Source organism: Rhineura floridana, chromosome 2, assembly GCF_030035675.1.
Source record: "Rhineura floridana isolate rRhiFlo1 chromosome 2, rRhiFlo1.hap2, whole genome shotgun sequence".
In the NCBI taxonomy this organism is placed as follows: Eukaryota; Metazoa; Chordata; class Lepidosauria; order Squamata; family Rhineuridae; genus Rhineura; species Rhineura floridana.
The window spans coordinates 56,064,114-56,078,943 of record NC_084481.1 but is presented as its reverse complement, the minus strand read 5'-3'; the positions used below and the strand labels follow the sequence as shown (position 1 = coordinate 56,078,943).

Here is a 14,830-nt window from a genome sequence, read left to right as displayed (position 1 = left end):
GAGTTTGGGTTCATTAGGGGGCATTGACATTTGGCGGTCTGATGCGACAGTTGAAGCATTTAATTTTAATTTTATTTAATACACAAATCATTAATTTTTAAACTGTTTTGTCCCCAGTTAGAATATATTTAATAGTCTCAATTCATGGAAATAACACTATAAATAGTGTGTGCTCTTCAGTAAAAGAAATTCTGAATAGCGGCCAGTGTCATATCAAGGAATGGGGATATTAGCCACGCCCTGGCACTAGGTAATGTTCCAATGCTGTCTTGAGGGATGTTGGAACCAATCACGAGAGAGTGATAAGTTGGGTATATTGGTGGAGGGCGCATTCTTCCAACGGATGAGTGCCGTGTGCAAATGGGTGATGCAGACAGTCATTCGCTGGTTTTCTTCAGGAATGGGACACACTCCCTACCCATTGTTTCTGTGATGTTTAAATGAACTTGTTTAACAAAACAATGCCGGTAAACTGAATGAGTTTGTTGTTAAGTAACACAGTGTATTCTATTGGTTCATACTGTGTGGACTTAGTTTTTGCTTATATATGTATATTAATAAATCATAATAAGAATTCAATGTGTAATCTAAGTGCAATAAAAAGGCATGATAAAAACGATCAGTAATAATAATTTAAAATACCTTTTATGCATTACTCATATTTTAAGGGAAGAATAGGAAGCACTGGCATATACTTAATCTGAGGGAGGCGTTGGGCACAAAAAGATTTTGAAAAGGGGCATTGGGTCAAAAAAGGTTGGGTAATGCTGATTTAAGATATGCAGATGATACCATACTACTAGCAGAAACCAGTAATGATTTTAAATGAATGCTGAGGAAAGTTAAAGAGGAAAGTGCAAAAGCAGGACTGCAGCTGAATGTCAAAAAGACTAAAGTAATGACAACAGAAGATTTATGTAACTTTAAAGTTGACAATGACATTGAACTTGTCAACGATTATCAATACCTTGGCACAGTCATTAACCAAAATGGAAACAATAGTCAAGAAACAAGAAGAAGGATAGGACTGGGGAGGGCAGCTGTGAGAGAACTAGAAAAAGTCCTCAAATGCAAAGATGTATCACACTAAAGTCAGGATCATTCAGACCATGGTATTCCCAATCTCTATGTATGGATGTGAAAGTTGGACAGTGAAAAAAGTGGATAAAAGAAAAATCAACTCATTTGAAATGTGGTGTTAGAGGAAAGCTTTGCACATACCATGGACTGTGAAAAAGACAAATAATTGAGTGTTAGAACAAATGAAACCAGAACTGTCACTAGAAGCTAAAATGATGAAACTGAGGTTATCATACTTTGGACACATCATGAGAAGACATGATTCACCATAAAAAGACAATAATGCTGGGAAATACAGGAGGGAGAGGAAAAAGAGGACGCCCAAACAAGAGATTTATTTATTATTTTATTTATTTATTAAATTTATATACCGCCCGACTACCAATAGCTCTCTGGGCGGTGAACATAAAATAGCATAAAAATACAATGAATAACAAAATAATACTAAAATACAATCATCAATCCAATACAATAAACATTTAAAAAAGTAAATCAGTGTAACTTAAAATGCTTCAGAGAATAGGAAGGTTTTGACCTGGCGCCGGAAGGAGAGCAGAGTCGGCGCCAGGCGTACTTCCTCAGGGAGACTGTTCCATAGTTCGGGGGCCACCACTGAGAAGGCCCTAGATCTTGTCATCACCCTCCGGGCCTCCCTGTGAGTTGGAACCCGGAGGAGGGCCTTCGTAGCAGAACGTAGTGCACGGGCCGGTTCATATCGGAAGAGGCGTTCCGCAAGGTATCGTGGTCCCACACCGTATAAGGCTTTATAGGTTAATACCAACACTTTGAATCTAGCCCGGAAACATATTGGCAACCAGTGCAAGCTGGCCAGAACAGGTGTTATATGCTCGGACCACTTGGTCCTTGTCAGCAATCTGGCCGCCGCATTTTGCACTAGTTGTAGCTTCCGAACTGTCTTCAAAGGTAGCCCTACGTAAAGCGCATTACAGTAATCCAAACATGAGGTTACCAGAGCATGTACCACTGATGTAAGGTCCTCTTTACTCAAATAGGGACGTAGCTGGGCTACCAACCGAAGTTGGTAAAACGCATTCCTAACCACCGAGGCTACTTGAGCCTCAAGTGAGAGGGAAGAGTCTAAAAAGACTCCCAGACTACGAGCCCGGTCCTTTAGGGGGAGTGTAACCCCGTCCAGGACAGGGTATATATCCACCATCCGATCAGAGAACCCGTCCACCAACAGCATCTCAGTCTTGTCTGGATTGAGCTTCAGTTTGTTAACTCTCATCCAGTCCATTGTCGCGGCCAGGCAACGGTTCAGCAAATCGACAGCCTCACCTGAAGAAGATGAAAAGGAGAAGCAGAGCTGCGTGTCATCAGCATACTGATGACAACGCACTCCAAAACTCCTGATGACCTCTCCCAACGGCTTCATGTAGATATTAAAAAGCAGGGGGGACAAAACTGACCCCTGCGGGACCCCATATTGGAGAGCCCACGGTGTCGAGCAATGTTCCCCAAGCACTACGTTCTGGAGACGACCCGCCAAGTAGGAGCGGAACCACTGCCAAGCAGTACCTCCAACTCCCAACTCCGCGAGCCTCTCCAGAAGGATACCATGGTCGATGGTATCAAAAGCCGCTGAGAGATCAAGGAGAATCAACAGAGTTACACTCCCTCTGTCTCTTTCCCGACATAGGTCATCGTACAGGGCGACCAAGGCTATCTCAGTGCCAAAACCGGGCCTAAAACCCGATTGAAATGGATCTAGATAATCAGTTTCATCCAATAGCGCCTGGAGCTGGCCAGCAACCACCCGTTCCAAGACCTTGCCCAGGAATGGAACATTCGCCACTGGCCTGTAGCTGTTAAAATTGTCTGGGTCCAAGGAAGGCTTTTTCAGGAGTGGTCTCACCACTGCCTCTTTCAGACAGCCCGGGACCACTCCCTCTCGTAAAGAGGCATTTATCACTTCCTTGGCCCAGCTACCTGTTCCATTCCTGCTAGTTTTTATCAGCCAGGAGGGGCAAGGATCCAGTACCGAAGTGGTTGCACGTACCTGTCCAAGCACCTTGTCCACGTCCTCGAGTTGAACCAACTGAAGCTCATCCAACAAAACAGGACAAGACTGTGCTCCGGACATCTCACTAGGATCTACTGCTATAACTTGAGAGTCTAGGTCCTGGCGGATACATGAGATCTTATTCTGGAAGTGATCGGCAAACTGATTACAGCGGGCCTCCGATGATTCCACCGTGTCCGGAGGGTTTGAATGGAGAAGCCACCGGACAACTCGAAAGAGCTCTGCTGGGCGGCAAAGAGATGATTTAATAGTGGCAGCAAAATGATGTTGGATTGATGGATTGATTCCATAAAGGAAGCCACAGACTTGTAAGTTCAGAAGATTTGAACAGGGTGGTTCATGACAGATGCTCTTGGAGGTCACTGATTCATAGGGTCACCACAAGTCGTAATCGACTTGAAGGCAGATAACAACAACAAACATGCAGAGTGGTATACTAAGAGTCAAATTAAATGCAATGTCGGAGATTCATGAATAGGATTCATGAATAGGATTATTTATTAATAAAAGCAACAACAGAATACAGTGATGGGAGGAGGTTCTGTCTTTCTCCCATGTTGTTTTCCTGATCCCTCACCCCACAAACAAGGGAAACAACAATGAGAAGACTACTCAGATCAGGAAAACAGCAGGGGGAAAAGAATTTTTAAAATTTCCTTCCCTAGCACAGTTGCCCCCCCCACCGTAGTGTATTTATGCTGAAATATGCAGTATTCTGAGCAACCCCGGCCACTTACAGGATTCATTTCTTTCCTTAGTTCCTCACATTCTCAGGAGAATCCCTCAAAATCATCCTGCACATAATACATCACTCTACACATGACAGATAACAATTCTGTGTCAGCACTGTTTGCCCTGATTGGCAGCATTTCCCCACTTGAAAGAGACACTTGTACGTTTATCATACATTACATGCACAACTTCTAACAGGAAAGGAATATCTCTGTAGGAACTTCACCATGGATGAAGCAGCTCCCAGTCCAAAGGAAGTGAAATTCTAGAGTGAAATATGCCATCTAAAAGCAACTCTGGTGTGGCAAACCAGAACTCACTTCCAGGAGTGCATAGCACAACATAAATTGCCCTAGAGTCATACACAGTTTTTCAGCACCTGAAGCAGATCCCAAAGCATCTCTCTGGGATGAGTAAGGGCCAAAGCACACCCTGCAGTTGACTCTCCTGACAAGGGCCAGCACTACCATTAGGCAAAGCGAGATGAAACTTCCCTCAGGCTGAGATGAACGAGGAGTGGTGGTGAGGTGTTGGAGGACAGAACTGTCTGTGCTGTGCATAGCCTGCATAGCACCCCCTAAGCTAGACTGCTTTCGTCAGATGCTGCCCTATTGCCAGAGTTCATGACAGATTAAACTGCAAATCCACCTGGCTTTTGTTTGGTGAACTAGGAGGGGGTGCCATCTTGTCCTCTGGGTAAGGCAGTGAAATACCTTGGGCCACCTCTGCTCTCGACTTTAAAAAAAGCTTTAAAATGAGGGTGGAGAACCAAATGTCATTGGCTACAACTCCCATCATGTCTTCTGTCATGTCTTATCTCCCCCCAACCCCCACAGGCCAATTTTGACAACTTGGCCGGATAGCCCATCTGTCAATCATCTGAACCATAATGTCATCAGATGACGGACACCTGTCAAATCCACTTGGGCAGTGCTTCCCAAGTGCCCGACAATCAGCTGGTTGTCGGGTGCTTCAGAAGGGCTGCACAAAGGCTTTGCAGGCCTTCTGCTCAAGCGCTAGGCAAGTGCTGAGCAAGGGCTTTCAAAGCGCTTTGCACAACACTTCCTTGACTTCCGGGAAGGGTGACTTAGCCTGTGCCTGCTTTTGAGACGGGCTCCTGCCTCAAAAGAAGCTTATTCAGATATATCAGTCAGTTTTTTCTTTTTTTTTTGACTGATTAAACTTCTCCCGGGTAGGGAGAAACGAAGAGATTAACCTCAAAGCCTATTTTTGTTGGGACGACCAGATCTCATTAATTTATGGGACGAGGTCCAGCCGACGAAGGTGGGACGGATTTTCAACAGCAAGCTCTATCTGTTAAAGCGAACGTTCATCTTATCTTCTAAGAGAGAACGCACTAACAGGCAAGCACCCTTCTTTCTATATTTTTCTTTTACTTGACTTAAATTGTTGCTGTTTAAAAGAGATTTGCCAGATTGATCGGTTTTTGACATCTCACTGGGGAGCCGTAACTTCTCTCTGCTACGCACTAATTAATAGCTTATCTCTGTTTTTGTTGCAAAAAGCTGTCCTGGATTTGCATTCTAAAGATACACACAGAAGAGGGATTTCTATTCCAGATTTTTATTTTGAAAAATATTATACTGTTTTGAGACTACTCTCTTTTTGGTCTATTTTATTTTGACGAATCTGTTTCTTGACGATTGCCATTAATTGCTTCGATCCTGGGAACTGCATTTTGTTTACTTAACTATTGGAGAGATAAGGCTGTCTGCTCTGTTTATACTGTGATGTCACCAAGTTTGGAGTATTAACCCAATTGTTGCTGAAATAAGAAGTGGTTTTCCTATATTTTTCTTTTAAAATGGCAATTAAGAAAGTGGCTGAGAATCTGGAAATAACTATGTTTCAGAGAATAATGAATGAGATTGAGATAACGAAAATTGAATTGAGTAAAATGAAGCAGGAGATTAAAGATATAAGGGTCCCTGTGAGAGAGGTGACCCTGGAAGGGGTCCCTGTGAGAGAGGAGACCCCGGAGATTGGAATAGGGGTCCCTGTGAGAGAGGAGACCCTGGAGACTGGAATAGGGGTCCCTGTGAGAGAGGAGATCCCGGAGATTGGAACAAACGTGGAACAGGAACAAGATTTGGAGTCTATGGACTTTAGAAATAAAATCTATTGTTTGGAACTCAATGTTATCTCTGAAGAAACTAATGAAGATTCTAGAGATAAAGTTATCAATGGCATGGATTATCTTCTGGACTGGAATGATGTGATGGAGCCCAATATAGAGAAAATCTATGGAATTAACTGCAGCCATGTGACAATGGAAAAACTTTTAAGAGATGACCCAGTGTATTTTGAAAAAAAGAACAGAGATATGATTTTACAGCAGTATTTCAGCAACTTATTCAGAATGGATGGCAAGAAAATATTTGGGATAGAGGTAATTCCCATCAGACTCTTATTATATGACTATGGCTTTGACAGCAAGATTATTATGGAATACTGATAATGGAAGATTGGATATTGAAATTACTGGACTTAACAAGACTACTGAAGATGGAAGATGGAAAATGGAACTAATAGAGATAATAGAACAATGGCTACTGAAATTACTGAACCTAACAGATTCTGATGTGATGGATTAATTGAAATGTTTATTTTGACTATGGTTATGACAATAAGATTATCATAATTAGTAATGAGATGGATTAATCGATATGCTTATCTGGAAAAAAAAAATTGATAGATATATTTCTTAAAGAATTGAAACCTCTCTTTGACTTTTTGTGGAAAGAATAAAGTAATGTTTATGAGATTTGATGATTAAGTAAGATAACTACTGGAGGAAAGTGATTTTATAATATGACTTAAGAGACAGGATTGCTATATATTATAGACTTATAACTGATTTGATCTTTGACAAATGGGAAGTCAATATTTTATTCTTTATTTTTTATTTTTGTTTTTTTTTTTTTTTTCTTCTTCTTTTCTTTTTTTCTTTTTGTTTAACTATTTTTGATTTTGTTTTTTGTCTTTGAATGTTTTATGATTTTGTCTTGTATGTTTTATGAAAATCTGAATAAAAATTATTGAAAAAAAAAAAAAAACAAAGCGCTTTGCACAACACTTCCCAAACACCTGACAACCAGCTGGCTTCGGATGGTTTGGAAGTGTTTGCACAATGCCTGCAAAGCATCTTTTGGCCAAGCCCTGCCTTCACCTGCTCGACTCTTGGCATAATATACGATGCAATAGATAGCTGTCATCATATATGATTCTACCCACTGCCCTATATCTGATGTCATATATGATGCTACCAGCTGGCTGTCAGGTGTTTGGGAAGCAGTGCGCAAGGGGGTTTTCGGCCAAGTCTTGCCTTCACCTCCCCCGCAGGTGGGCGTGGCTTGCCCCTAACAGCCCGGTGGGTAAATGCGGAGGCTTGATGTTCCGGATTAAGCCTGAAGGCCAGAGGTTCCCATCGCTGCTTTAAAGCAACTGCAGTGGTTTCTGCCAGTGAAACACCTTTGCTTCCTGAATAATTACAGTGCTGGCATGCGGTGATACAGGGTGATCAATGGTTGATACTGTATTTTGTCATGAATATTAAAAAGGTTATAATGTTAATAATGTTTGTATAACTGAAATGAACCATTTGTTTGGATTAATCTATTATATTTGGAAGTGAATTCATACCAGGCTATTTCATTGTAACAATACTATTATTGTGTTGTGAACTGCTTTGGGTATATTCATACAAAAAATGGCATATAAATTTAAATAATGAACAACATTTCCAAAAGGTAAGGAAAACAAGTGAAGAGTGTTGGAAGACACTGTCTCAAATCCTAAGATTGATTTTCCACGTATAAGCAAGCAGTCATTCTCCCTCTTGGTCTTTTCTGCCTTCACAAAATATATCTTACACAACTCTGATGTGGCAGAACCTAAAAAACTTTAAGTCAAAGTTTCTAATTCATCATGCGCTCTTTCCTTTAAAGTGAAAATGCATCTTCAGGAAATGTGCATCTAAAAAAAAAATCTATTCATACACAATTTGACATGAATTCATCCTTACCATATCACACAAGGAACATGTGTAACTAGTTGCCATAATTTAGTCAAGATCGAGCTGGCATATATTTAACAACATCTGCTGTATCATCTTCTGGATGATTATGCTTTGCATCTGCAGACCATTGACTCTGCAGTCAAACAGGTCCTTTCCATATCCAACTTTCATTAACCTACAAATTATAACAGAAGTACCATTAGGCAAATCATAACGGGGGGGGAAAGCTTTTGACACACAAGACCAACTACTGTCACAATGCAGAATAACCCTTAACAATGACAACATCATAACAAAGCAATTAAAAATAAGGATATCATTTTGCCAGGATGTTAAACTGTAACGACATTTGGAAAAGCAGGCAAGAAGCCATTAAAAACAGTGAAAAGAAACAAGTTTACATGAGCATTCCCTCTCCAAACCCCTGTTTGGTAAGCTGTTTCAGCTGAACTGCTCTGCAAAGCTGTAACAAAACTATACTGAAGCTAACTTGGGATGGGGACCATAGCTGAATGGTAGAGCACAGACTGCCCATGCAGAAAGTCCCTGTTGCAATGTCTGGCATCATCAGTTAAAAAGATCATGATGGGGAAGACCCATCTCTGTGTAAGACCCTGAAGAGCTATTGCTCCCTGTCAGAGTAAGCAATACTCAACTAGATGGACCAATTGAGGCAGCTCCCTATGTTTTTCAGCCCACAATTAACAATCCAACAAATGGGACTTGCAGCAAAATGTTGAGTGCACCTTCTTCACCTTCTAACAAGAATACTCTCATTCAGTAGTGCCCCTCCTCCATGACACTATAAGCTCTAATGGGGAAGGGGTAAATGGGGGGGATGTCTGGCCACCAAAAAAAAGCTGGCCAAATCAGACCCATAGGCAGGTGGTTTATCAACCCTGTGTTAGCGGTTCAAGTACGACATTCCACTACTCTTATCCTGGTTTTTCCTTTTCCTTTTCCAACTGGCTCTCAGTATGCCAACTGCAAGGCAACAAGCCAGAGTCAATCCAGAAATCTATGTTCTATATCAGGACTCTCCCCATATCTGCCTTACTCTGTGGTAAGTTCGTTAACCACATACAGAAATGAGGTCTAAAAGTTTAAAATAGATAATCATAATAAAGTATCAAAGTTAGACCACAATTCTTTTTTTTCTTCCTTTTAAAAAAATATTCTTTAAGAAAATGTTCATGTGTCCAATAGTACAGTGTCCCATAATAAACAAAAGGGTCACTTGAGTTTATTTTTATTTTGTATTGATTTATATACCTCTTAATGCTAAAATAGACTGCTAAGCAGTTGCTTAAAAACTAAGCAACTAAAAAAATGTAACGGAAGAGATTTTGATGATAAAAAATGCAGATATAGAGAACATTCGATCTTCCAATTACATCCCCATGCTTAGGAAAAGTTGTGAGACCTAACTAGGCCATATCATGTGGGCTGTGTGTGTACATACACAAGTATGTACAAATAACAAGTAGGGACTACCAAGAGATCAACATCGTTTTCTGTTTATGATGCTCAGGGCCTGCACCAGCCTGCCCTGGGTGCCACCATCCACACACACGCATGTACACAGCCAGGCACACACCCAGGGAACATGGCTCCTACCTGTTCCACCTACCTCTGTCCTGCTGCTGGGCACGTTGTGTGCGCAGGGCTGCCATTAACCAAGATGGCAGCGGAGGCTTCTTTAAGGGGCTGATGCACCTACTGCCATCTTGTTTCATGGCACGCATGCACGATACACTATGCGCATGAACGCGCACATGCCTGCCATCACCCAAGATGGCAGTAGGTGCATCAGCCCCTTAAAGAAGCCTCTGCCACCAACTTGGTTGATGGTAGCCCTGTGCGCACAGCGCGTGCAGCAGCAGCTGACAGGAGAGAGGTAGATGGAGCAAGGAAATGGGTGGGTGGCCTAGAAGCTTCCTCCCTGTGATCCGAGGCAGGGACTCTGCCAGGGATTGCGGAAGGGGCGCACTACTTCCCCACCCTAATGATGGGCCCTTCAGGGGCCCCTGTGGGCTGCAGAGCCCTCGGCAAGGGCCCAACCTGGCCGCCCTTTGGCACTGGCCCTGAAGGGTATTGAAAGCAAATATTTTAAATTAACAGTAGACTGCACGGTGAAAAGTAGAGAGTTGGGATTGTTCATATACATAAATTCTTCTATTCATGGTTTTTAAAAGTCTACTTTAATAAAAAACATTTTCTGGTTTCTATTTTCTTGTGTTATTTTAAGACTTAAGTAAAAACCCATGTTCTGCCATCATGATATTCATTCAGTTGGACTTAAATCACATAGGAAGAGACAAAGAAATGTTTTAAAAGCAGCAATCTTCCAGCATTGCTTGCAACATCCCCCAGTAACCATATCTTGTAGTGGCTTTTCCCAATGCTTTGGGCAGAACATAATCCATAAACACAATCCTCACTACTAGGTACGTACACATAGGAAAACAACCTAAATCTCTTCTGCTGAAACCATGGAGCCTGAAGTTGCTTAACTGGGGCTGAACCATCATTATTATTACTACATTTACAAATCGCTTCCTATGAGGCATCCCAAATAGATTTACAATATAATAAAAACAAATATAAAACAGTTAAATGTAGAAAAACAGTCAAAACAATTGAACGTATAAAAACAATTTTTAAAAGATATGCCCACTCAAATAAATACACAGTAGCACATACATAAAATCAATTCAATCCAATACAGGTATTAGCTAGGATAAAGATCTCCATTTAGAAGGCTTGTTGAAAAAGGACATCTTTAGAGTGTCCTGTGAATCATGGTCCTTGCTTTATAAAATTGTACAGTTTAAAGTTGTTTCTAAATATAGACAATGAGGGGTATATTATTATTATATCTCACTGTGGTTACACTAGAGGTTAAAGTGTTTGCACATCAGTAAATTCTGGAACATGCATCAGTACTTGTAGATCTGTTTTAGATTTTTAGTATTTAAGAAAATAACTGATTGGCCACTGACGCTTGAGAAATTTCCTTACTAGCAAGAGTGCCACTTAAATATTAGGTCTCTCTTACCTCTTCAGAATTACTATCTAAGAAATTTGATTATGAACATGAGTAAGACAGATGTTTATGTGGAACTATGCAACTCCATTAAGTACTTATATTTAATCTTGGAATATCCATGACTGAAATCTAACAACACTTGGAAGCAACAACATTACCATTAAGCCACAGCCTTCTTTCTCTCAAGTATTTCTAGAATAGAAAAATAGACTGCCTTCAAGTCGACCCTGACTTATGGCGACCCTACAAATAGGGTTTTTATGGTATACGGTATTCAGAGGGGGTTTACCATTGCCTCCCTCTGAGGCTAGTCCTCCCCAGCTGGCTAGGGCCTGCTCAGCTTGCCACAGCTGCACAAACCAGCCCCTTCCTTATCCACAACTGCCAGTTGGGGGGCAACTGGGCTCCTTGGGACTATGCAGCTTGCCCATGGCTGCGCAGGTGGCAGGGCACATAACCCCTGAGCCACTCACTGTGAGGGTGACCTTTAGCTGGCCCTTGACACCCAGGAGACACAAGCGGGGATTTGAACTCACAGACTCTGGACTCCCAGCCAGGCTCTCCTCCCCACTGTGCTATACCAGCTGTACTAGGGTTGCCAGGTCTGAAGCATCCCAAAACCTGAAATATGAGGGGCGGGCCCTAGTGATGTCATGGAAGCGGGCCATAGTGATGTCATGGTGCAGGCCTGAGTGATGTCACGGGGCTGGCCCGAGTGATGTCATTAAGCATGATACATTAAGCATCAATCACAGTTGCTTGGAGCTTACAATTAAAAAAAATCTGATTGGAAATTAAAATAGAAATCTTAGCTAAAAGATGGAGCCTGGGTAGGGAACATTTAATCTAGCCTACTTGCTTTCGGCAAGAAGGGTTTAAGTGCCTTCAGGCCAGGCCAGTCACCAGAAGGCCACTGTAGGGACAAAGGAGCCTAGTGTTGTGGAGATGTTAGATGGGAGCATTGGGGAGTAAAGATGGATGCATGTGAAGGCTACAATTCTAAACACACTTACTAAGGGACTAAGCCCCATAGAACTCAACAGGACTGGCTACTTAGTAGATATAGTCTGGATGGTGCTGTTGGTAAAGCTTGACTAGGGATCCTCTGCAAAGACATCCATCTCCAAGCAGGGTTGCCAACCCCCTGCCTGGAATACCCTGCCCTTATCTTTTAACGTGGCTGCTCCAAACATCTTTACAGATTTGACCTTTCACTTCAGAAAGAGGTCTGAGAAATGAGTAAGAATAAGAAGTATCTCTAAAAATTGTTCTTTTCAATTCACTCTTGAATGCACATCATACCTAGGGCAGATCCACACCATTCATTTAAAGCACATTCAACACACATTTGAAGCACATGAATCCCACCACAGAATCATGGGAACTGCAGTTTGTTAAGAGTGGTGAGAACTATAACTGTGAGGGGGAAACAACACTTCCCAGGATTCTTTAGGGGATGTCATGCACTTTAAATGCGAGTTGGATGTGCTTTAAACGTATTGTGTGAATCCACTTAATAAATTTTGCCTACATGTAAATTATTTAAATTAATTTTTCAAAATGGAAATGAGCTATAAAGGTTACTGTATGACCATGGACTACTCACCATCTCTCAGCCTATCTGCTCCTCAGGATGAAAACAATGGAGAACCATGACCACCGCAAGGCATACTTAAAACGTAGAGGAAGTATTGTACAACCATAGTGTGAAATCGGATACTTATTGGGACACAGTATGACAAAATATTTATATAAGCATGACTATCAAGTATGTTTATTATTTACACAACCTGTAAAGATATTTATAGTGCAATCCTGTTTGTTTACTCAGAAGCAAGTCCCAATGTATTCAGTGGGGCTTACTCAACCAGGGAAAACTATACCCTCAAGTGATAAGGAACTTGTGCTTTTAACAAGCCTTTTAAGTTGAGACCTTATCCCAATCTGTGTCTATGTTGGAACTGATTTTTAATATGCTTTTAAACCTTTTAAAAATGTTTTTAAAGATGTTTTGTTTTAATATATTTTAAAGTCTGTTTTTATGATTTTTAAAGTGTTTTTAGTGCTTTTGTTTGCCGCCCTGGGCTCCTACTGGGAGGAAGAGCAGGATATAAATCAAATAATAAAAATAAATAAATAAACTTCATTCACCCAACCCAAAATTCAGAATCATGCCACTTTAAGCTGTTTTGTAAATGTTTATATTTGTTTTATGGTTATTAGTTTTTAAAGGGATTTATTTCTTATCGTGAACTGCCTTGGTTTCCAATCACCAACCCTACCTCACAGGGTTGTTGGAAAGGCTCCATACACACACACACATTTGCAGGTGTAAAACTACACCCCATATAATAGTTTATTGTCAAACCAGTTGGTCACTGAGGAACAATTTTTTAAAAAAATCAGTATTAGTTTCCTACATAAACCATGATACCTAGGTAAACCCTGCCTAATTGCTTTAAAAATAGGATTGGAGGGAGAAAGATTTACAACACAAACACAAGTCTGTGCTATGTTTACTCAAAAGTCCCATTAACTTATAGCACACTCCTAACCATGTCTACTCAAAAGTAAGTCCTAATGGAGTTCAATGGGGTTTACTCCAGGTACATGGGATTAGCATTCCTTTACTCCCAGAAAAGCAAATATTGGATTAAATACTTTAATAATAATAATAATAAATTTAATTTCTGTGTCACCTATCTGGCCAATGGCCACTCTAGGCGACGTACAAAATCATTAAAACACAATATAATAAAATACAATAATACAATATAAAAACAGTATAAAAGCAATACAGCTGCAACAACAATATTAAAACAGGGCAGGAGGCATTTCAATCAAGACAATTAACCCTCCCCGGAGATCCCAAAGGCCTGTTGAAAGAGCCAGGTCTTTAAGGCTTTCCGAAATACATTTAGGGAAGAGGCGTGCCGGAGATCTTGTGGGAGGGAGTTCCAGAGGGTGGGGGCCGCCACTGAGAATGCCCTCTCTCTAGTACCCGCCAATCTGGCTGTTTTTGTCAGCGGGATTGAGAGAAGGCCCTGTGTGGCTGATCTTGTTGGGCGGCATAATTGGTGGCGTTGAAGGCGCTCCGAAAGATAAACTGGGCCGAAACCGTATAGGGATTTAAAGGTTAATACCAACACCTTGAATTGGGCTCGGAAAACAACTGGAAGCCAGTGTAGATCGAACAACACTGGTGTGATGTGATCTCGGCGGCGACTGTTCGTAAGTAGTCGAGCCGCCGCATTTTGTATAAGTTGTAATTTCCGGACCGTTTTCAAGGGTAACCCCACGTACAGCGCATTACAGTTAATCCAAGCGAGAGGTGACCAGGGCGTGTACTACCAGTGGGAGCTGATGAGCAGGAAGGTAGGGTTGCAGCCTTCGTATGAGGTGTAGTTGATACCAGGCTGCCCGGCTCACTGCCGAAATCTGAGCCTCCATGGACAGCCTGGAATCAAGTACAACCCCAAGGCTGCGGACCTGGTCCTTCAGGGGTAGAGTTACCCCACTGAACTTCAAGTCAACATCTCCCAACCTTCCTTTGTCCCCCACGAGCAGCACCTCGGTCTTGTCGGGGTTCAGCTTCAGATTGTTCCTTCCCATCCATCCACTCACGGATTCCAGGCACTTGGACAAGGTCTCCACAGCCAACTCTGGCGAAGATTTAAACGAGAGATAGAGCTGAGTGTCATCTGCATATTGGTGACACTGCAGACCAAATCTCCTAATGATTGTCCCCAGCGGCTTCGTTACTTTCATATTTCATAGCCCAGAGTCTGACTCTTGCACACCAGAGGAAAAAAAAACTTTAAGCCATATTACTTACGCAAACTGCAAAATCTCAAAGCGACCATTTTCTGACGTTGAAACTAAGCCT

General features: G+C 41.7%; 1 long non-coding RNA gene across 1 annotated transcript in view; it reads right to left on the bottom strand.

Annotated features, from left to right (window-relative positions):
* The window catches only part of LOC133378147 (uncharacterized), a 46,623-nt gene that overhangs the window by 15,481 nt on the left and 16,312 nt on the right, over nucleotides 1–14,830 (bottom strand). Inside the window, exon 2 of the long non-coding RNA XR_009760875.1 lies at nucleotides 7,902–8,070. This is a non-coding gene — a long non-coding RNA (uncharacterized LOC133378147). The remainder of the gene's footprint in view (nucleotides 1–7,901; nucleotides 8,071–14,830) is intronic.